This window comes from Enhydra lutris, unplaced genomic scaffold, assembly GCF_002288905.1.
Source record: "Enhydra lutris kenyoni isolate GAN:26980312 unplaced genomic scaffold, ASM228890v2 scaffoldscaffold68, whole genome shotgun sequence".
Classification (NCBI taxonomy): Eukaryota; Metazoa; Chordata; class Mammalia; order Carnivora; family Mustelidae; genus Enhydra; species Enhydra lutris.
In genome coordinates, this window is record NW_019154152.1 from 3468251 (window position 1) to 3492865 (window position 24615).

Below are 24615 nucleotides of genomic sequence, written 5' to 3' on the forward strand. Positions count from 1 at the left end.
AGACGTTGCTGCGGCTGAGGTCGAAGAGGTTGCTGCCTGTGTTCTTCTCAAGGATTTCGATGGATTCCTTTCTCACATTGAGGTGCTTCATCCATTTTGAGTCTATTTTCATGTGTGGTGTAAGGAAATGATCCAATTTCATTTTTCTGCATGTGGCTGTCCAATTTTCCCAACACCATTTGTTGAAGAGGCTGTCTTTTTTCCATTGGACATTCTCTCCTGCTTTGTCGAAGAGAGACTGTATACTTTATGTCTCGAACCGTGGACTGGTTGGCTGGGGTTGCCTGTAACACTAAAGTTAAAGATTCTGATACTACATTTGAGCTTCCCAGAAGAATGTCATGATAGATTAGTGATGTCTGCCATGGGCTTTGAGGACAGAGGAGTAAGAATGGCAGCAAGAGTGTTGTGCATTTGCTACCTCTGCTAGAGATGCTGCCCTTCAGGTCACATGCAGAACTCAAGCAGACACATACAGACCTGCAAAAATATCTCCTTGCCCTACCCCACAGTGTCCACCATGCTCTTCCATGGGGTCATTTGTCCATGCACCTGGGGAACCAGGACAGTGCCAGATGCCATGCACAGTTGGAGAGAATATCAAGTTCCCAAATCTGTATTTGGCTTTTCCTGGGACTCCAAAGTAGCTCTGCTTGTACCCACAACTCAGAAGCATCTCGTAAAAGCCAGTTGGTTCCCTCAGCTTCTGACCCTCACCTTCCTAAACTTAGGGACCTTGGGCACCATCCAAAGGGGCAGGCAGTGAGCAAAGGTTATGTCCTCTGTCGTCCTTGTCTCCAGTCTTTCCTACAGCCAGACTTCTTGTGGCTTCCTCAGTTATAAAACAAAAGTCTCCTCACGCATTAACAAGACATAAAAGATCTAGTGAGAAGTTGGGCGTTGACCATATCCTGGTACCCTGATCCTCCATCAGAATGCCTTATTCCGGGAAGAAGAAAATTAGAAAACACATGAAACACTGTAGACTTCTTGGCACCGGGAGAGTGTTAATAGATTACTCTGCATGTCTACTTAATCCACACATTAAGTCTCGAGGAGGAAGGTAAATGTTGTGTGTGCACTTTGGATTGCAGTGCTGCTGCCGGTCATCTGTTTATTTCCCTGTTGTCTTTCCTTAGTAGACTCTTTAAAGCCAAAGATAGAATTTGTGTCTCCAGTGGAGCCAAGCATTCAAAGGCCAACAGCTTTTCCTAGCCCCACTTCTTGAATCGCAAAACAAAAGGTGTTTGTAAGAAGTGATAGTAGCTGCCATCGAGTGTCCCCTTGCCTGTAACTTAGGAGTTTTACATATATTTAATCTTCACTACAACCCGAGGAGGTAGATGCTATTTAAGATTAGGGAATGAGGGGGCACTTGGGTGGCTCAGTTGTTAAGCCACTGCCTTCGGCTCAGGTCCTGATCCCAGGATCCTGGGATCGAGCCCCGCATGGGGCTCCCTGCTCAGCGGGAAGCCTGCTTCTCTCTCTCCTGCTCTCCCCTGCTTGTGTTCCCTCTCTCTCTGTGTCTCCCTCTGTCAAATAAATAAATAAAATCTTTTTTAAAAAAAGGGGAGTGGGGAATGGGGATGAGCGCGGTTTAATCACCAGTGCACAGACTCCAGACTGCTAGGTGGTGCTGCCTTCTCCAGGAGGGGGAGCTCAGCAAGGTGGCCTCTGGCTGGTCGGGACTCCCTGGCGAGGTGAGCACTTTGGTGAGCAGAGACCCGTTGGAGGTTTTGTTCTGACCCAAAAGGCCTTCCTGGGCCAGGCTCACCCTCGCAGCACACAGACAGAGGCTGTCACCGTGCTGGGCCAGGGCACCTGCTGGTCGTGATTACGGTGAACAGACAGACTGAAATCTGACAGCCCGGTGCCGGGAGGGAAGGGACGGGGTCCAGGCATTATCACGGGAGATCTGTCCTGTTGCATTTCTCATATTTCTTATGAGATAATCCACCAGAGCCTCCCTGGGAATAAGATGGAATAAAATGGAGGGGTTCGAAGCAAAGCAAAGACGGAGTGTTCTTGTCAGACCCCATTAAGGAGACCTGTTCAGGCAGCCCGTGGTGGTGTTAATGTGCAGTTGCCATGGTTGGCTTGAAGAGTCTCTCTCTCTGGTGTTCATGTACACACACACACACACACACACACACACACACACACACACACCCTCAACAAGGTCCAACCGTAGGTAACTGGAGCAGCGTTTCCCCCCAGGTGTTCTGCCAACACTCGCGGTGAGGATGCAGAATGGGCTTGGGGCTAACACACGGTCCTCTGCTCTGATCGGTCCCTGAATACCTTGCTATATGCCAGGAATATCTGAAAGCAGGACAGAATATGCAGATTCGACCAAATTCCTTTGCCCACCGGTACTGCAGGGAACACACCATGTGAGCTGCTTTCTACAGCAGAAACTGACCCTTCCCCTCCTCAAAGCTCCAGGTGCTCAGCCTCCACCAGGGGATTCTGCCCAGCGTGTTCCTGCAGCCAACCTGAGCAGCACAAGAAGACTTTAGTGATCCAGCCTTCCCAGTGGGGGACCTCGAGAAGATCATGAGGGCAAAGCAGTGGCACCCTGATACCCAGGAACTTGCTGAGCATAACCCACTCTTCCTCTGACCTTGCCATCTCCCCGGGTGGGCTCAGCCCTTACATCTCGGCTCCTGTCCACTTTTTCTGCTCAGCACTTAAATTTCTAACCTGCACTTGAACCCCATCGTCAACCTTACCCCACTGGGTGGGACCCTGACCCTTGGCGCTCTCTCGCCGCTCACTCCCCAGGGGCTGTGTTTTGTAACGATGCCCTCTTTCTTCCTGGGAGCCTTCTACAGCTGCAGTGGTTCCTAACAAGAGCCCTGTCCGTCTGCTCTCATGACCTCTCCCACTTGGGAGAGGCATACCTTGCCCATCAACTGGGTCCCAGCATGAATATCTGTTGTATGTACACAAGGATGACAAGCCTTTTGGTCTTTGGGCAATGGAATATCCACCAGACTCACAGCCAGGCCATGTGCCAGTCCCCAAGCCCACCAGTATTAACTACCTGTCAGCCTCCATTGGTGTCTGCTGATGAGGTCCTGGTATGCTCAGTGGCTAGGCCTCTCCAAAGATGCACATAGGAGCTTGGCATTGCTTAGACCATATCCCCATGCCCCTACAGGTCAACAAGACACATAGCTAAGGTTCAAGGCTCAAGACCAAGGCATAAGTGGTGCTAAGTGATGGGGTTTCCCTTGCACGTGGTGCTGATTGAGAGATGTGGAGGGCATTCTGATGGTTTAAATCTTCTGGGAAGAATAGTTATATTATAATACATATATATATAATATATATATATAATATATAATATATATTATATTATAATAGTTATATTAGATTAACGATTCCAGACATTTGGATTTCATGGGCCATTACAGTTTCAAAAATACTCTTTGAGAGACTTTATAATGTTGGCAACCAAATAAGGGACAATAAAAAAAAATAACAATCTCTATCATGAGGCTGTAATGGGAGGCTGTATTTTAATATTTAAAAAAGTAAGGGATATAATCTCAGCCTTTGAAAAATGAGTTCTATGGAAAATTTCTATACTTTGTTTCACCAGAGACCAGTAGAAATTGATCATGAATCAGCCCTAGCCTAGGGCCTAGAATTTTGTGGTCTCTGGCCAAGAAGCTCTCTGAAATTTCCTCTGTCTTCTCCTCCTTACTGCCTGGCAACCAGACACATTTGGCAGCTCAGATGATCGGGTGACACTTCCTTTAATGAGAACGATCTGTCTTTCTGCAACTCTCACACCTTGGTCTTGGTTCTGCCTTGACCCAGAATGGGTTTACTGCCCCTTTTCTAAAGCATTCCTTTGGATATTTGAGGTCTGCACCAAAAACCTTCCTCTGGCTATCCTCCCAGTCCCCTGCCCCAGGTCAGGACTGGACAGGGAGGAAGTCTTCCAGAGAGAAAGGGAGCAGTCCAAGCACTGGGGAGGCCTCTATCAGCCTGCCTTAATGAAACAGGAGCAGGAAGTTGCCGGACGGAAAGACAGAGGCTGGAGAACCAAGGGAGGTGGGACAACTGAGCAGCAGGAACCCAGAACCGCATGTGACATAAGAAAGCCTTGACAGGAGTCCAGAGACTTCATGGGATGGGTCTTTCCCAGCCGAGTGCCTGCCTCTGTGGCCTCCAAACCCAGAGCAGCCCCAGAGGTAGTCCTTGCACATGGGAGGAGACATTCTTGCAAGACCCCCGCTGTGTGCTTTCCTCTCAGAAAAGTATGCTGTACCCCTCATTTGTGGCACGTTGTCCCAGGGCACAGCTGTCTATAGGCCAGACATTAGCAGCTCTGATGGATACAGCAGACCAGGGCAGAGAACCTGTCCTGCCTCTAGCCCTCTGTGAGTCGGAGCAGCTCAGAGCCTGCTGGCAAGCCATGGCCTCAGCAGCAACCCGGGGAGAGCGAGGGACCATCCTCATGAGGCCTGGAGGCATTCATAAGCCTCACTCCCATGTATCGAATGTTGAGCTCAAAATTCCTCGGAGGCTGCCCATTCTTCTTTAGATAAAAAGCCATATTTTTAAACTTAGGCTACCAGCCTCTGCCTGACTCACTAAGACCAGCCACACCTACTGCCTTTCCCTTCAACTGTGCCCTGTCCTCAGGCATGGGCTGGCCCCTTCCTGTGACCCCTTTTCCCCACATGGCCCCTTTTATCTCCCCAACCCTTGCTGACCCTTCAGGTCTCAGCTAACCAGGCCCCTCTTAGGGAGGCTTTTCTTGACTCCCTGGTCTGAAGCTGTGTTGATACAGTAGCCACTAGGCACATGTGGCTGCCAAGCACTCGATAAGTATCTAGTCCAGGACACCTGGGTGGCTCAGTCAGTTAAGCATCTGCCTTCAGCTCAAGTCATGATCCCAGGGTCTTGGGATCGAGCCCTGCATTGAGTGTCTTGATCAGTGGAGAGCCTGCTTCTCCGTCTGCCTGCTGCCTCCCCTGCTTGTGTTTGCTCCCTTTCTGACAATAAATAAAACCTTGAAAGGAAGGAAGAAAAGCGCCTAGTCCAAATTGAGATGCACCCAAGTTTAAAACACACACCAAATTTTTAAAAACTTAGTATAGAAATGAGAATGTAAAATATCTCCTTGATAATTTTTAATACTGATTACCTGTTGAAATGCTAATATTTTAGATATATTGGGTTAAGGAAAATATTCGAGTTTCATTTTTTTTTTTTTTTTTACTTTTGCTAAGGTGGCTACCAGGAAATTTAAAATTGTGTATGTGGCTTATATTTGTGTCTTATGTTATATTTCTGTTGGATTGAGCTGGTCCACAGCATAGCGCCCTGGTACATGTTTAGATGGCACTGTATATCTTTCTTCTTCCTGACCTTCATTTCACTTTATAATTATGCACACACACCCCCACCCCGGAATATAAGGTCCATGAGGACAGAGACCGTGTTTATGTTGTGGCCTTTGTGACCTTGGGCAACTCAGGTCACCGCTCTGAGATAAATGGAGATGAACAGATGTGCTTCGAAAGGATTGCTTGCGGGGAATTAAATAAGAGGAGGAATGTACTGATTAAGAGCACGGCATCTAGTAGGGACTCAGTGAGTGGTTGCTGTTATCGTGATCACCGTTATTAGAAATAAGCACCCAGGAAGCCTTGGCAACAGCCATCAAAGAGTAACCTACTTCAATCGTTTACTAAATGTATTTCCTTACTATAGTCCTTAGTGATCTGTGTCCAGGGTCTACACTTTGTGTAGGTAAATGCAGACACACACGGATAGATGTGTTAAATATACAAATCCTTGAACTGTGCAGTCTGTTTTTGTAATAAATGCAGGACAGGAACCGAGTGAATATATTTCCATAAGTGGTCTTACACAGAGACACGTGCTTCTCAGAACACCTGCTGTGTCACCTCGCAGAAAGTTTCAACACCACTGTCTCCGGGAGCCAAACGAGGGACATATGAACATTTGTTCCTAATTAACAACAACAACAAAAATCTGTCTCACTTATTCTTAGTAACCAGTCCTAACCCCAGTTCCTGTGGCACTGTTTGTCACGTTGCATTTGAGAAAGGCGTCATCGCATCACCGCAGTGCCAAGGAAGGACTCCAGGTCTCCGCACTGCGCACAGAATGGCAGCTCCCATTTGTTAGGCATCAGCGTGGCAGGAGGCCAGGGGGACTGGCTGCCCAAAGACTTGGTGACAGCCCAGCACCTGTCAAGGCATGGGTCTATGGAGCCAAAAACTGTAGTGTTTCCAGAAAGAGGTCTAGGGGCAGGAACATCCAAAGCAAGACCTGCCAATCCGTGACTCATTCATAGACTTCTCAGTGGCCCCACCTGCAAGATCTGGGCCTGGAAAGCAGGTGCAGTCCTGTTCCTTCCACCTTCCTCCTGCCCCACAGCATAAAGAAGTGCTGTATTCTGTGGCCCTTCCCCAAGGGGCCGTGAACCCTGAACTGGGGCTGCAGAAGCCTTGGCGGTACAGGCAGGCCAGCAAATGGCACTCAGGATCCCAGGTTCCCCCTCTCCTCTGGCCAGAGGCTCTGAAAGCTCAAGCTGCTCAGGGCCCAGAGGCTTTTCTTCCTTTCCCTCTGTCCTTTCCACTCACTGTCACCCTTTATTCATGACAAGAGTCTTGAAAAGATTCAATCTGGCTCAAAGTGAGGTTAGTACAGAGGTTCCCAAACTCTTTCTGTAAATGGCCAGAGTGTAAGTATTGTTGGCTTTGAGACTCCCAGCAACTAAACTCCTGTTGTTGTCATGCAAAAGCAGCCATAGACGATAGTAAGCAATGAGTGTGGCTACGTACCAATAAAACTTTATTCACAACAATAGGCAGCAGGTGGGATTTGGACCACAAACTGCGGATTGCCAACCCCTGCTTTACAATGAGCAAAGCAAAAACAAATTCAGGTGTCAACTAGAACTTTTATATTTAAATGAGCTAGATTGGAATGGGATGGGATGGGATGACACAGAATAAATAGTACATGCACTTTATTGCATGGAGAAATGCATATCGTGCTGTGAATATTTGTTACAAAGGTGTTTTATCCAAACACACCATACATGTGTGTGACTGTGTTCTAGATGGGAATTGTAATGTATTTCTTAGTCTGAGTCAGAATCAGAAAACTTGAAACACACCGGCGTAGTGGATGGACTCTTCAACAGGAAGCTGGCTGACCTGGGATGAAAGTCTCCCGTTCTGCCACCCGCTTTCGCTTTGAAATTTTAGAAGTCTTTTCCCCTCCCCAAGCCTCAGTTTCCCCTTCTGCAGACTGGGAGATTTTGAGATGAGGCTCAAGTTCACTTGGGGCTCTGAGATTCTGTGGGGACGTTGTCGTCATCTGGAGCAGCTGATCCAGGACACCTGCAGAACAGCTGATTCAGCTCAGAGGCTCGTCATCCCCAGCGCGTCTGCCTGTCTCCAGCCCTGTATCTTCTTAGGTGAGAAATATTCCCTTCCTTTTGTGGCTTGAAACCTCATTGAACAAATCTCCCTGGTTTGTGGATGAGACTGAAACCCAGCGAGAGGCAGGAAGATCTATATGCCATCCATGCCTGAACAAAACTCACATGTGGGCTTGCTTCTTTAAATCCGAAGCCCTCGCCCTTTTCTCCATAGCATGGTCCTCCTTGGGGAAAGCAGTTTGCCGCGGCCCCAAACTGCAAGCTGCAGCTCCCCTTCTAGTCTTCCTTGGGAATAATTCCTAATGAATTCCCCAACACTTAAAAATGAAGTAGTGACTGTCAGGGGCTACTTCAGGTTTACCAAGAACAGGCTATGTCAGTTCACATCCTTTACTTTTTTCACCGGTTATTAAATCTGGGCTGGGGAAATCAAGTCGAGAGCATGTGTCTGAGCTTCTAGAAGATTCTGACTAGGTGTCTCACAGGGTCCTGTGGAACAGCTGGTGAGATGGAAGCTGAAGAATGAGTGAGTGACGCTGGTTCATGGTTGGGAGATCAACAAAACCAAAAAACATCATTGAATGAAGCAAAGAGGGTCTCTCCGATGCCTACATTTGAGTGAAAGGATTGGTGAGGACTCTGACAAATGGCAAGGGGGATGGTCAGCGAGCAGTCACTGTCACCTCGCTGCAGCCTTCTATGGCCCTGAGGAGACCCGAGCCAGTAGGAGCTGGAGCCCCTGGTTTTTCGAAGATGATGAAAATCTGGATTTGCCATCTAAAAATGTGGCAAGCACGTTCCCATTCAAAAGGAAACATTGTGCATAAGCAACAAAACCCATCTGTGGCTCCAGTATGACCCCAAACACATATGCAGGTCCGAAGACTGTCAGTTTGTAATGTCTAGATTAAAAGTCTGCCGTGTACCTAGAGGAATTTCTCCAAGAGCTGACACAAGGCTCTATTCTCTGTCGTGTTCTATTCAGCATTTTTACCGCAGGCTTGAATGAAGACACAGAGGCACAACGATCACAAAAACAGATGTCAGGAAACTGAGAAGGGGGGCTGGCAGGATCAAAACTCAGAGTGATTTAAATAGGCTGAACCCAACATGTCTAGATGAGACTTATTAGAGAAAAATGTAAGGGTATATATCATAGGTCAAAAAAAAAAAATTAGACCATAGCTGTTCCCATTCATGCCACACTGTCCAGCTCTCTCCCTGCACACTGGATGTGCCCTTTTGGAGCCCTTGGTTTCCTTCCCTCTTCTGGTGGGCCCTTCTCCTCCTGTGGCCTTCCAGAAGCAAGAGGATACTGTCTTGCAACCCCCAGAGCCCTTCACTTTCTTTCAGGGATGCTGTCGTCCTCAGCCTAGAGCTTCTGCCATCTACTTCTACAGATTAAAACCCAAGCCTATTCCCGGCACCTCTGCATCCAAACTGAACCAGCAAACCAGGCCTGATTGTTCTGGTAGCGTTTGGAGTGCTCAACCACCATGGAAGTCCCCCAGATCTAAGGAGGCTCACTAAGCCAGGCCCAGCTCCAAGGTGGCCTTGTTCCTCAGGGTGTGGAGGTGCTGGTGCCCTCCACACCCTCTGGACCATGAGAATGCGAGCCCCACTAGGGCAGGATCCTGTGCCCAGCGTTCTTCACCGCAGGTCCAGCACTCAGCACAAAGCCTGGCCCAGATGAGGTAGGCAATACATATTAGTGGTCTGGGCTATAAAAACATACTTTTTAGGCAGTCAGAAATTTGAACATTAACTATGAACTAGACAACGATAAGAAATTGTTAATTTTGTTAAGTGTGATAATGGCAATGTCATGTCAGAACGTGCCTCTCCCTTTTTGTTTTTCATTTTGTTGTGGGGAGGCACACTGTGAAGTGATTTAGAAGTGAGATGATGTCTGAGATTTGCTTTAATCTGCTCCACCCTAGGGGAAAAGAGGGGGTCAGCTAGATCAAAATCTGTGTGTGTGTGTGAACAATTTCATAATCAAAACTTTTTAAAAATTGATGGTGTAATGTGGGCCTCCCACCAGTGGAGGTGCTCTAACTGGGATTAATTGAAACAACTCCAGCCTGCTGCATGTGGAGCCCTTCTGGCTGTGGCCTACTCTTCTTCCGCTGGCTTCCTACAAAGGTGGGAGGAGACAGTCCCACATCCTGATGGGAAAGAACCCAGGATTTTCTTGGCACACTGACCATCCCCGCCCCTAGCCAGGCCCCAAAGCAGCTTGCCCTGGGTGAAACCCTGGGGTTGAAGTGAGCAGTATAAACGTCAGAAAATGATCTAAAACTTGGAAAGGGGACTAAGGGTGGGTTGCATGCCCTTTAATGCCACAGAGGGATAAAGGGTACCCAAGAAATATCTAGGGGATTGCATTTGGTTCAACTCACTATTTACTATTGATTTAAAATCTCAGATTTAGTAAAGGTACATATTAACTTGTCGATTTTGACCACTAGAGATGCAAATAATTTCTATCCAGTAAGAAAGATACCTCCAAAGTTTACATTTATGACCCTACTGGACATTGATCAGTTGTGGATCCAACCCAGCAATCTTACCCTAGCATTGCCTACAAATACCTAGCTTCTTAATATGTTTGGCTTTTTGGGTTTTTTTTTTAAGATTTTAGTTATTAGAGAATGTGAGAGAGAGGGGCATGAATGGGGTGAAGGGCAGAGGGAGAAGCAGACTCCCCTCTGAGCAGGGAGCCCAATGTAGGACTCAATCCTGGGACTCGGATCATGACCTGAGCTGAAGGCAGATGCTTAAGTGACTGAGCCCTCCAGGTGCCCCCTAGCTTCTTAATATTCTTTAAGCTATTTCTGATGTTAATTAGATGGGTTCCCTCATTAATTAGTGAGTAGAATAAAGTATTTGACATATGTTCATTTTTTGTCCATATTAGAGTGATGTTTTTTAACCTTTTGAAAATTACACTCTATCAACATCCTGGGACCTGTCTCCTGTGAGTCAGCCGTTCCCATTCTGTTGACATGGGAACTATGGAGCTGGCCCATTTCCACATTGGATGGTTCCAATCCCTTTAAAAAAAAAAAAAAAAAAAACTTTTTTTTTTTTTTTTAAACTAGAATCTGTTTCTATAGAGCTTTCTTCCTCTGTTAATGCAGTGAAAACAGTGAAGGTTTTGGAATCAGACAAACCTGGGCTCAAATCCCAGTTCCACCATTTATGAGCCTGTTCAGTCTTCAGAAAGGCACTTGATCTCCCTGAGCTCCTCCCTTTTCTGGTCGTCCCACTGGGAAAATGAACTGAGGTCATCCCCATAAAGAACCTAGCACAGTGCCTGGCACACCCCGGGTGAGTTTATCTTCTTAATCATTTCCTCATTCATTCATTTATTCAACAGACATTTTTCGAGGCACTCGTGGCGACTGCTGAAGGTGCAGATACGCATAACAAATAGCTCCTGTTCTGGAGATGCATGCAAATTAGAAGGAGAGAAAGAAATGTTTAAAAAGAAATTCTAATACAGCATGATAAGTACAACAATAGAGTCGTGTACAAAGCGCAGAGGAGAAAGTGATTAGCTCTGAGGCAGAAACAGAGGTGGTTGCCAAAGTCGACTTCCCAGAGAAGGTGATGTCTGCAATGTGTTTTGAACATAAATAAGGTTTCCCTGGCACTTGGGGAGGGAGAAAACATCACAGGGACTTGGAGAAATAAAACCGCCTGCTAGGCCTTGGGGGAGTAAAAAAAGCAAATGGAAGGGGTGGGGGCAGGGAGATGAACTGAGACGGGTCGTGGAGATGAAGTTGGTAGTCAAAAGAGGTTTCACTTTTTCCCTAAAAAATGATGGAGGGCGCCTGGGTGCCTCAGTCAGTCAAGCGTCTGCTTTCGGATCAGGTCATGATCCCAGAGTCCTGGGAATGAGCAGGCTCCCTGCTCAGCGGAGCGCTTGCTTCTTCCTCTGCCCCTCCCCCTGCTTGTGCTCATGCGTGCTCTCTCTCTCTCTCTCTCTCTCTGTCAAATGAATAAATAAAATAAAAAATGATGGAAATTTTTTGAAAGATTTTAGACAAGGGAGTGATATTAACGTGTGTGTATTTAGAAAAGAGCGTAGTGATCATAGCGACGACAATATGAGGAATGAAGCAAGACTCAGGTTAGAAGACGTCTTTGACAGGCCAGTTCAAATAATGGTGAAACGGGTGAAACATGACAACAAAACGGAGGGGAAATGTTTAGGAGACAGAATTAGCCAGACTTGGTGAACAACATGGCGACTTTCTATGGGCCATGTTGGTCCACACCCGACCTCCCTTTGGAAGGGAAACTGAGCAAATTGGCCCTTGAGCAAAGACTGGCAACTAACTGGGCCCTAGTGGGTACTTGGGCCGAGATCAGCCCATCCATAGGCTGCTCGGTTACCAAAAAGCAGCTGCGTGTGAAAGGCTCTGTCCAGTAGGATTGGTGGTAATTCACTAGCACAGTCAAACACTTTCCTTCTGGAATTTGAATAGGAAAATGCAAAGATAATTAGCTGGGAATAGGAAGAGGAAGGAGAATGGCATGCAAAACAAAGTGCAGATGCTATGGAGAAGAAATCAATGCCAGAGGCAACAACAGACCGACACACCAGAGAGCCTGACGTTCAACAGTCAAGTTGTTGTTGAAGTCTTAGAGTCCTTGGTGCCATCTGGGCATAAACCCATCTAAGGGAATCTAGGCTCCTCACCAGGAACACAGTTCTCTTGCTTTGCAACTGGTCACATGTTTGGGGAAGAAATGCGTCAGCATAAATATTTGAATTCGAGACTCACATCCTCCAAGTCTTCCCTTCTTCATGCTAGACCCATCCCCCTTTCTTAACTCTTCCTCACTGACCGTGACTCTGCCTTCTCTCCCCACTCTGATTTTATCCAATGCACAAACCCCTGGCTGATCTTGCTTCCTGTCCCTGGGGACCAAAGTCAGGGCACTTAGTTCATTCCCAATTCCTATCTCCACTTGCCTGTTTGGAGCTCAGCCCTTCCCCACACCTCCCATCCAAGCCTAAGCTGCTCTACTCTTTAGCAGGTCAGGAGAGAAAAGTGGCAAAATGAGACAGAAACCCCTACAAGGCTACGTCTGGTCCCAGAGAAGGCCAGAACAGGGAGAAATTTCTTACTTGCTCGAAAGAACTACATTTGATCCTCCGTTCAGCAATAGTATTTCCCCAGGGCCCTGGCTCAGGAAGTTTGAAACTGGCATTTTGAAAAGCTATAGGATCTGCTGGAACCCCAATATCTGTACATTCGCTAATGGTCAGCTCTGTCTCCAAAGTGGACTCATGAAAATTTAAGCTCCATGAGGACAAAGATTTGTCATCTTCTTCACCAAATCCCCAGCTCCTGGAATAATGTCTGGCATGCGGTAGGGACTCGGTAAATATTGGAGTGAGAAAATGTATGGATTCACAGCAGATCTGGAAAGGAGTCTCTGATGAGATGCCAGAGTTCTCTGTCCTCAGCTTACCATGATTAATAATTCACTGAAAACAGAAAGGGATTTCTGGGGGGAAGTAGATACAATAAGAATGGAGCTGGGAAGAGTTTTGAATGCATTGATGAATGGACTCAAGAGTTAGAGTGTCTGACGAACATGGAGCGATCATCACTGTTAGGATGAGAGATTCATTCCAACTAACTGTCACGCTAGCTGGGAGGCTGGAGATAGCAGCAGCACACCTGGAGAAGAAGAATGGCTCTTAGTTGACCACAAACCCAATAAGAATTTGAGTTAGAAAACAAAACAGAACAATAACAACAACAACAAAAACTGCCCAAAGAAGTAAACATGCTCTTAGGTACAGAATCCAGGAATGTGGGAGGCCATGGTCCCAGGACAAGAGGTGCTGCTCAGACACCCTTGAGAGCAATAGGCTTGGTACAAGAAATATGCTCAAAGGAGTGAAATGAGCAAAAAGATGGAGACTATTTGGCACGAGACACTGGGTGTGTTCCTCTTAGGGAAGTCTCCGAGGGTATGTGAGTTTCCTAGGGTTGCCATAACAAAATGCCACAAATTAGAAACCTACTCTTGCACACTTTCAGAGTCCAGAGTCCAGAATCAAAGCATTCACAGCACCGTGCTCTCTGAAGTCTCTAGGGAGGATCTGGCCCCACCTTTCCCAGCTTCTGGTGGCCCCCCAGGCATTTCCCAGCTTGTGGCTACATCATTCCATCTCTGCCTCTGTCTTCATGTGATGTTCTCCTTTTATATGTCTGCATGTCTTATAAGGACACCAGTGGTGTTTGATGAAGGGCCCACCTTACTCTAGTAGGACCTCTTTTGAACTACTTACATCAACAACAACACTATTTCCAGTAAAGGCCACGTTCTGAGGTATGATGGGGTTAGACTTCAACACCTGTCTTTGGATGAGACCATTCAGCCCAGAACTGTGTTCATATATTCAAAGAACTCTCCTGTAGAGGGTTTTCTCTGTACAGCCCAAAGGGCAAAACTAAGAAGAACTGAAAGTCATGGGAATGCAAATGTTAGCTACTTACAGGGAAGAACTTTCTAAGTGTTGAGGCTGTCCCTTCTGACTCCCAGCCCTAATGCTGCTGCAGAAGAGGCGAGATGACCCACGGGGGCGACACTGGCAGAAATTCTTTCCTAGGAAGCAGGTCAGGCTGCATGGCCTCGTGTCACTCTGTTGACTTGATTCCATGAGTCTCTGCCCTCTGGTACTCTGTCACAAGGGAGCCATTTCTAACCAAGCAGGGATTTAAGTGGTTGCTTCTAAGAAGTGATCTAAGCAGATGAGTTCTGTGATAATGTAGGCAGCTTATGAGAAATGGAACGTGAATTGAAAACCCAAGAAATGAATATAAATTCAGCTGCTATTTTCATTTTTAATTGGGAAAAAAAGCCCGTCCCAGCCAGAAAGACTAGGGGAAGAGTGCACTTCACACAGCACCACAGAAAACATTTGTTAGTGCTGCCAGGACGAACGGCATAGTATTGTCGCCTCTGCTATCCTCGCAATTGGGATGGGAAAGATTTCTATAGGGACTGCTGCTGCTGGCCGCCTCTATGGATAATGAAGGTCATGGTTTATGGGCACAAACTGTTCTGCTCCAGATGCGGCTTCATTGCGATGCAGGCATGGAAACCCAGCAGCCAGCCCCATGCACTGATCAGATTTTGGAATGTGGTCATAATATATCCCTGCTCGAATTCCCTCACATTTTTCAGGATGGTCTACAACAGAATGGAGCTGCTGGAAGAGAAAAAGGGGTCAGGGGAAGAGAATTAACATTTATCAGGCACCTGCTATGTGCCAGGCTTTGGAACCTGTGGATGTTGGAGTCACAGCATGTGTGAGCGTGTGCATGTCTGTGTGCACGCGCAGGTGCACATGTCCACACATCTGTGATCTAGAGAGAGAAATGAGGGATAGGGGAAAGGTGCCAAGTACTTAGAAGATGGGAAGATTATGGATCAAAAGGTACATCAACAAGGTGGAGGCCTGAGACCAGCCTCATGAGACTGGGAAGAGGGCAACGTCTTTGGGGACCAGGTAGGGAAGGTCCTGCCTCCAGCAGGCATATCCAGCTGGGACAGGATCCCCAGAGTCAACTCAGACTGGAGTTTTAAGGGGTTCCTGGAATCAAGACCTGAGATGGAAAAAGCTCAAGGTCTGAGAGGATGGAAGCTCTTGGCAGCCAGATGGGCCCCAGCTGAACACGCAGGTGTCTCTGTTGGGAATCCTGATGCTTCCACAGCCTTAAACTCGGTCATTTTTGCTCACTTTACACTTATTTGCTTTATTTACTCTGAAACCTCAGTAAAACTATCCCCTGCGAGGCTCTAGCCCAGTGGTTCTCAGGCACTGGGATGTAATGTATCATTGGAGAGACTCCTTGTAAAGCAGACTCCCAAATTCCACCCTCGGAACCAGATTCAGTGGGTTTAGGATGGAACTTGATGTGTATGGATCTCAGCATCTTGGGTAAAATGGAGGGCCATGCTTTGAGGTCATTTATGGCTTTGTCAGGGGAAAAAAAAAATGAGGTATGAGTCCCTACCTGGGCTAAAAAGGAGAAGAAAGAAAAGTGTCCCTGATGGGCAGGTATGCTGGTGGCACAGTATGGGAGCTTGAAGCTGGAGATGCCCCCACAAGTATCCAGTTCTCAGAGTTTATGGAGACTCTTGGTTGAACCTAGAATCTCACCACTGCTCTCTTCCTCAGGATAAAAGAGCATTCAGCTTTTTTAGCTATTAACACCTTAGTATGAATTAGACCATACTCAGGCAGATCCTTTACCAGAAAAAGGAAACACACAAGAAAAATGAACTTTTCTGGAATGTTCCCCTGGGTGTCTGGCACTGTGTTCAGTACTTTCTGATGAAGACCATTGAGTGAGTCTTGGTCAGTGCTCATACCAATCCTCCAAGATGGTATTTTCTGCATTTGAAAGATGAGGAAATGAGGCTCAGAGAGATTCATTGTCCAGGGTCACTCAATTGATGGTAGTAGACCCTAGGTATAATCCAAGTCCTGTCCACCTCTAAAAACCATCCTTAGCCCACAGGACTACTCTCCAAACATAGACTCTCTAAAGGGAGGGAGGGGAGAACCCTACTGAGATCAGGCCTGAGTGGGCTGCCACAGAGGGAAGGAGATGGCGACCAGGACAGGACATTGGCAGAAAGATAGTGGGTTTAAAGACAACTTGTACTTTTCAACACTTACACTTTGATCTGGTTCTCAAATTGAAGTCTCTGTCAGATGAGCATTGGCCTTTATCCAGAAAGGCCTAAGGGCAGAAAGCCTCTCTTTCTCTAGAGGGCTGGCACTATGGGAAAGAGCAGACCTGGGAGGGGAGCAGCTGGTCCCACCTGGTATTGACGACAAGGATGGGGTTAAGGCTTGGTATACCTGGCCTAGGTGTGAAATGTGCCTCTTCAGAAAGGGATGAGGGTTTGCACAAGGACTGAGCAAGAGGGCTTTCACAAAATGTAGTTGTGCAGGGGTGAGGTCCGGGTGAGCCCGTGGGTGCTGTAACTGTGGAACTGTGGAGAGAGTGTGGTGGGAACCAGCGGCGCCAGGAGCCGGCTCTCAGGGCAGGCTGGAATCGGGCCCTCGCCTCTCCTGGGAGCATCTGTCTGGCAGCACCCATGGCGACAGGCGTCTACTGAATGACCTGTCATTCCCTCAGCTCCACTTAAATCAAATGGAGCCTACCTGCCTGCCTCCAAAATCAGTTTCTACTCTGACTTCACTGATATTGTCAGAAACACCAGGATTTGATTTTTTAAAAAAGATTTTACTTATTTATTTGATAGAGACAGTGAGAGAGAGAGAGACCATGAATGTGGTAAGGGGCAGAGGGAGAAGCAGACTCCCCACCGAGCAGGGAGCCTGATATGGGGCTGGAGCCAGATGCGGGGCTCTATCCCAAGTCTCCGGGATCATGACCTGAGTCAAAGGCAGACGCTTAACTGACTGAGCCACCCAGGTGCCCTGAAACACCAGCATTCTTGGAGGTTCAATAGTTAAACCACGTCTTTGGATTCTCCCTTTCCCCCCATCCAGTCACTCACCACATCCTGCTGATGGCTTCTATGTGACATCTCCCCACCTTTTCATTCTTGCTGTCACATGCCCAGGCCAAGCCCAATCCACACATCCCAGGATTCTAGGAACCTCTTGATCTAGTCCCATCCCTCCTCATAAACAACCGCCCACTCTCCCACTGTTGCCTCACAGGAGCCGCACCCTCCCAACAGAATGGTCTGCTTAAAGCCAGCCTCATTCCTTTGCTCATGCCATTTCTGCCACCTGGATTTCCATCTTCCCTGTGCACTCAGCTCCCACCCCATTCTGTCCATTCAACAAACATTAATGAGTGCCTACTGTGGGCCAAGGAGCCTTCTAGGTGCTAGGGATCAGTGATCCCTCCGCTCTGGGAGCTTACGTTCCTCAGGGAACATGGGAAATAAAGCATGGTAAAGGGACAAAGGACGCCACAGGGTGGTCAGGAAAGGTTTCTTTGGGGAAGTGACTTTGGATCTGAGACGCAAATGAAATGAAAGTTAATTATGTGAACAATGGGGCAAGAGCTTCAAAGTCTTCTCCTTCCTCAGTGATCAACATAAGCTCTTCGAAATCAACCCCACCCAACTCCGGGTCTTACTGCCTGACGTATTCACACATGCCTGAGCCCACATAGCCTGCCTTGAGTGGCTTTTTACCTTTTAGTGCCTAATCATATGCTAAGTTCTATGAGGGCTGGAGTTGGATACCCCTTTATAAATACAAGTTCACGAGGGTTACCACAGGCAAGGGTCACCCAGCTGTGACAAAATAAAGGGGAAATCATTTTACTCTGCTTCTAAAAGCTGACTGGGATGTGGGGTGGGAATCTCTTCCCTGTGACTTGTTTTGTTGGTGTCATTCATTTGTGGAGGAGGTTTTCCTAGCTGGAGGTGAGCAAGGCAGCCAGGGCCACTCTGATTGGAATCCATGAGCAAGCGATAAACTCCTCATGAGCGAGGCAGAAAATGCCACCAACTGTTCTAAGATGGAAGGGCGTCTGTTGCCAAACTATCTGGAAATCACTGAGCTGAAGTCACAGAGAAACTGTTGTCCTGAGGATGCTTCTGGCTTTACGATCATGATTCCAAGATAAGTCAGTAAGAAATGTTTTCATGGTGAACAACAGTTAAAGATCCATGAAAAGGAGACTAGAATGGGTCTCGAGTTTATTGAATCAAGTCTTGCTTTGTAAATGTTTTTCAAGTGTATAGTGTTAATATTTGAAAGCACTCATTCTTTTACTTTAGTCACTTAGCTATTTTAATAAAGCTATACTTCTGCCACCTGTATTCTTGCTAACACTTACTGAGTGCCTCCCATCACTGGGGATACACTTGAGGAAGGTACGGTGGTGAGCAAATAGATATGGCCCCAGTCCCCAGGGAACTTGCTGTCTAGTGGAGAAGACAGGTGTTAAATAAATTAGAATCAATCATTAGATGATTGCAAAGGAGCAGAACACTGTAGTATAATCATAGGCTACTGGAGTGTATGAGAGCAAATTCCCTGAGGAAGGGACACTTCATTTGAGACAAAAGTTGGCTAGTATCGTTGCTGAAGGAAGGTAGCCTAGAAGAATGTTCCAGGCAGAGGAAACACCACGTCCCCCATTTCAGCAGTGGGGAGGAGCGTGGTGCCTGAAGTCCAGCGGGGCTGGACTGCCAGAGGCACGGGACTAGCTGGGAGGGCAGCAGGAGGCAAAACCAGAGGGCGGCTTTGCAGGATTCTGGCTTTACCCTGTACACTGTGGAAGGCCAGTTCACATTCGGCCTTTGAGGAAGTATCCTAATCCCTACAAAAAACAGAATCGTGGGGGCACCTGGGTGGCTCAGCAGGTTAAAGCCTCTGCCTTCGGCTCAGGTCATGATCTTGGGATCCTGGGATTGAGCCCCACGTCGGGCTCTCTGCTCGGCGGGGAGCCTGCTTCCCCCTCTCTCTCTCTGCCTGTCTCTCTGCCTACTTGTGATCTCTGTCTGTCAAATAAATAAATAAAATGTTTAAAAAAATAAAAAAATAAAAAAAAAACAGAATCGTGGAAGTCCCCTCCTCAAGAAAGAAAAATTTGAGATGAGAAATGAATCCCCCTTTAAGAAGGGAATCAGCTCCAATTAAGGGGAAACTGATGAAGATCATTTGGACCTAGAAGTCCTTTTATTTATCCAGGCATTGTGCTGTAAATTGCTTTCCTTGGCTGATAAGAGAAGCTGGAGGATAAAGATTATTTACAACTTAGGTAGTTAAAGAATCTATTTGCTTACAAATCAGACTGAGACAAGGTCCCCAGGAAAACTAAAATAGATTATACCCCACTTAAGTGACAAATTTCTCAGTTGCCAATCCATTAAAAGAGATAAGGACTAGCTTTCTGTCAAATTGTTTTGACATGCCTATTTTTACCCATCTGAACTGTAAACCTTTAATGTTTATATATAAATACCAAGAATTGTGAAACTTGGTTTTTTTTAATTTTTTAAAAAATTTATTTATTTGACAGCACGAGCACAGCGGAGGAGGGGGGAGGTGGCAGGCAGAGGGAGAGAGAGAGAGACAGACTCCCTGCTGAGCAAGGAGCCAAATGCAGGACTCGATTCCAGGGCCCTGGGATCATGACCTGAGCCGAAGGCAGATAGATGCTTAACTGACTGAGCCACCCAGGTGTCCCTGAAACTTGTCTTAGATAATCATGGAAGTCATAAACATAACGGGAGGTTGGAAATTTGTAATTATTATTAGTTACTCCAAATGTAATTAAACATAAAATGAATTAAATTTTTTCCTTCTACTTTTCTTTGCCTAAACCCCATTGTTGACCAACAACATAAAACTGCAGTTTACAGTTTCTGGAGTTTGCAACAGTAGCTGTCAATCATTTTTTTTCATCTCTCTCTTTTTTTTTAGCTGTTAAAATAAAAATGGGAGCTTTGCTTATACTTCACTGTCCCCAGTTAACCCTACCCATGGCTGTCCCCAAACTCCAGCTTCCACACCTTTGCTTGTGTCATCACCCCTGCCTGGAATTCCCTGGTCACTTCCAGGTCCAGAAACTGGTATTTCACACTCAATGACTCAAGAGATTCTGCTACTTATTGATAAGGAACCCATAGAGCAAATGTAGGCCTTTGAGATGATTGATAAATTTCATGAAAGTTGCAGCTCTGAATCCAATTTGCCACCATTTGTTGATGTTCTTCTTTACGTAGGAAACAATATCAAAGGAATGAACATGCTTGTCTGAGAAGTTCCAGTCACAGGATCTGCTCCATAAATCTAAGCCGCGCCCACCCACCCACTCTTAATGAAGTCTGTGTTCTGTGCTGCCCCCTAGTGGTTGAAGTGAAAGGGCCCTTGAGCTACCCTCCTCTTTGCCAGCCCCTGGAAGATCATAGGCACACGCTGCCACCGACACCCATTGTAGACATATTTGTGGCCCAACTGCAAAGTGAGGCTGCCTGGCTCCCATGTGAATCGAACCTGTTCACCTTGGCCTCGACTAAGGCCAAGCCAAATGGCAGCAGACAATTTGGGATTGGGACAGTCAGTCTGGTGGTAGTATTAACACGGATGCCCAGATCATTTAAGACAGGATCCGAAGGCAGAGGTCGCATGGAGAAGAATAGTCTTCATACTGCTGGGGAGAAGATGAAGACAAAGTGAGTAACCTCTGGGTTACTTCTGAGTATAGTCCTTCCAGGCATTGTATCCAATGCTGTACCCATAAACCACCAACCAAAACACCAGATCTGGTGTTTGATCTGGGTGGACAATCACATCAACTCATCCAAGCCAAGAACTTCCAAGCTGAAAGCTCCACGAGTCTCCGTGGATTCTAATAGTTCCAAATTTGCCCCATAGAGGAGCCCCTAGGACTCCTACAACAAGCTGTGGCCACCTTTGTCATTCTAAGCCACCGCTGTGCCCAGCAGCTGCTCCTCTCCAGACCACCCTAATTAGCTGCATGGCACTCATTAACAGCTGCTGCGTGTTTAAATGTTCTCCCCTGCATGGCAAGGGCCTATAAAACCTCCCCAAAATACATCCTCTTGCAAGCAGATGTTCGCTGACAATAGGCCTGACGATTGGCTCTGCCAGGATCTAAGATTCTGGTCTCCCCCAGAGCCAGCCAGGGAGGGGCAGTGCACCCAGAGGCAACACCACAGTTGCACAGACTCATGGTGCCTCCCTGAGTACCTGGCATGTGACGGGCATTCATTCAGTTCATGCTAGCTACCTGCAGAGTTGATATTCTCGTAATAGGTACCAAGACAACACGGTAGTTGTCAAAACGTGGGAACACACCCACAGCGAATGGGAAATAGCTGCTCCCCGCCATCCACCACCTGATCTGATTGGCCAGCGCCATAGATACCTGTCGTTAAATTCACCATCGTGCCTGGCTATCGTCGTCCTCATTGTCCTCATTATGGTTTATAGACCTGTATTCTCATTATCCAAACATTATACCCAGAAATTCAGCCCTGCCTCCCAAAACTCCCCCCCCCCAACTTTTAGATTTCTCCTTCTCATTCTCCATGGTGGGCTCCTACCCTGTGCCTCTCCCTAGAATAGTGTTTTGTGGTTTGACACAATCCCTAAGTCATCTCACCCGTGGCCATGACGCCCCTTGCTTCGCAGGAGGGTTTGTCAGTCCTGTAGGGGATCGGTCGATTTAGCAAGGCTGACCTTCTGTCCCCTGTACTTCCCTTCCCTGCGTAGTTCTGGGTTAGCATAGGCCACAAGTGATGTGAGAACTTGGAAGACAGCGAAGCAGGGACAATTTTTTGTTTTACTCTCAGAAAGCCCGCTGTCGGGCAGCAGGCGCTGGTGCCGCCCATCCACTCGCCCTCCTTGCCCGTGTGAGCCAAAGCCAGGCAGGCAGCTCCTCCAGCTTGGGCGAGATCCCTCCCTCGGCTCCCTCTGCCGTCCCAGGTGCATGTGAGCTCTGCGAGGAAGGAAGGCAGCATTTACTGCAGTGAAAACTGAGAGGTGGTGACAGAGCAGTAGGGGTTCTAGCCAGTCCCACAGGCTCTAGCTCATGCTTGCAGGTTCCCTTTCTGTCTTTTGTCCCCAGGTCCTGTCTGTCTGCCTTCCCTGAAAGTCTGCCCGACAGACACCAAAGTAACTGCCAGACAGAAACTGTTGATCTAGCTCCCAGCTTGCATGTCAAACCCCTATAGCCAGTCTGTATCTGTGCAGATCTGTAGGTACAGAGATGATAGATCAATTGATACAGAGAGAATGAGAAATCTCCTTGTGGCTCAGCTTTTCTTTTTTCTTTTTTTTTTAAGATTTATTTATTTATTTATTTGGCAGAGACAGAGATCACAAGTAGGCAGAGAGACAGGCAGAGAGAAAGCGGGAAGCAGACTCCCTGCTGGGCAGAGAGCCCGATGCAGGACTCCATCCCGGGACCCTGAGATCATGACCTGAGCCGAAGGCAGTGGCTTAACCCACTGAGCCACCCAGGTGCCCGTGGCTCAGCTTTTCTGATTGAACTCTGACTGATACAGCCTCCACTGGTTACCAAAGCCATAAATCCCATATCCTCCTGATTTCCTGTCTCACCCTCCTTCCCACATCTAAGCCTCCATCCACCCAGCAAGCCCTTCTGCCTCCCAGCACGTTTTGTTCTCCAAGTACTTGGATCTTTCCGTTGTTGTTGTTCTGTTCTGTTCTGTGTTGGGATTTGACAAGGGAGCTACATTTTATAAACAGCAACTGGAATATCATGGTAGAAAAAGTGGAAGGGAATTCATGGGTGACTGCTGGTTAAAGGCTCAAGAAAGAGCTACGAACAACCTAAGTGCCAGTTGGCTTGCCTTTTCATCTCCACAGGGCTGTGCAAACATTAAACCACTGCACAGGATCCCTTGGAAGGGCACAGCTGCGGAAAGCGTGCCCAGGCTTGTAGGTCAGCGCCTTTCACCGGAGAGCATTTGTTGTAACCAGCGACAAGCATTGCCCTCACTGGGGCTTTGGAAGCACGTAATTATTAAGCATGCCTTTTCCAGAAATGTGTCTGTATTTATTTATCATAAAGGCGACAGGAGTTGCTAAGCAAATTCATAATGCAAACAGCAGAAACGTTAGCCGAGTGAAGAGCAAGGAGCTTAAGCACTAGCCTTTATGCTCAGATAATAAATATGCTCATTACACATCTTCCTACCTCTTTAATAATGTCTTGGCGTGGGTCCCTAACACGTCCTCCCTCTTCCCTTTCAGGATTTGTTCTGTGCGTGTTTGATTATAATGGAACTACATTTCTTTACAAATGTTCTGTTTCTCCAGACTATCGTTCATCATCCATTAATTCACAAAACGTTTATTAAGTGCCTGTTGTTTGCCTGGTACTAGGAATATGACAACTTATTAGTATAGGATTTGTATTTGTAGAGTTTCCATTCTAATGGAAGAAAATCATCTATCAAGAAATAATCAAATAAATAATAGCCTTTCATTCAGTGATAGGTGCCACTACACACACACACACACACACACACACACACACACACACACTTGTATAAGGGAAAATGAGTGTGCATGAGTGGTCAGAGTTCTCTTGGAAGAGGTAACAATTAAGCAGAGGTGAGAACAATGGGGGAAAACCAGCCTTGTGACCCTGTGAGCAAGAGCTTCCCAGGGGGAGGGAATAGCAGCTTAAGGACCCCAAGATGGGAAGGGTCCTGGTGTGCTTTCATGCTGTGACAGTTAGTAATATAATAATAGTAATAAAAATAAGGGGGCAGGGGAAAGAAGAAGAACGAAATTTTTCTTCCTTCAGTTTCTGGAACACTCCAACACTTTTTCTGTCTTTGTACATTCTGTTCCCTTACTGGATCATTCTTGTCCCTGCTCTTTTCTGGATGACTTTTCATTTTCTCAGTCCAAACATCCCTTTTTCAGAGAAGTGTTCCCTACCTGTCCTGTCTAAGGCAGGTCTTCTTCATGGTTTTCTTTAATAACACTGGCTTCTGCTTTCACAAAGTTTAACTGTTTATATATTGTATTAGTCTGAGTTCTCCAGAGAAACAGAACCAATAGGATGTCTATACATACATTTACATATATATATATATCCATGGAGGGAGACAGGGAGTCTGATTTGTTATAGGAATTGGTTCACAGGATTATGGAGGTTGAGAAGTCCCATGCTCTGCTCTCTGCATACTAGAGAACCGGGAAAGCTGGTGGTATAATTCAGTCCAAGTCCAAAGCCCCAAGAATTGGAGGTGGGGGGGAATTGTTTAAATACCCGTCCAAGTCCAAAAGTCTGAGAACCAGGAACACTGATGTCCAACGTCAGGGCTAATTAATGTCCCAGCTCAAGCAAAGAGCAAATTCACCTTTCCTCTGCCTTTTCATTCTTCCAGGCCCTCAACAGATGGGATGATGGCCATCCTTATTGGTGAAGGCAATCTTCTTTACCCAGTCTATTGATTCAAATGCTAATCTCTTCTAGAAATACCCTCACAGACATACTCAGAAATAACGTTAGTTTTACCAGCTATCTGGACAACCTTTGGCCTGGTCAAATTGATGTAAAATTACCCAACCCGTATGTGTACTTATTTAACACATAGAAAGCATTCAGGATAACTGCTGGTTGAATGAACCA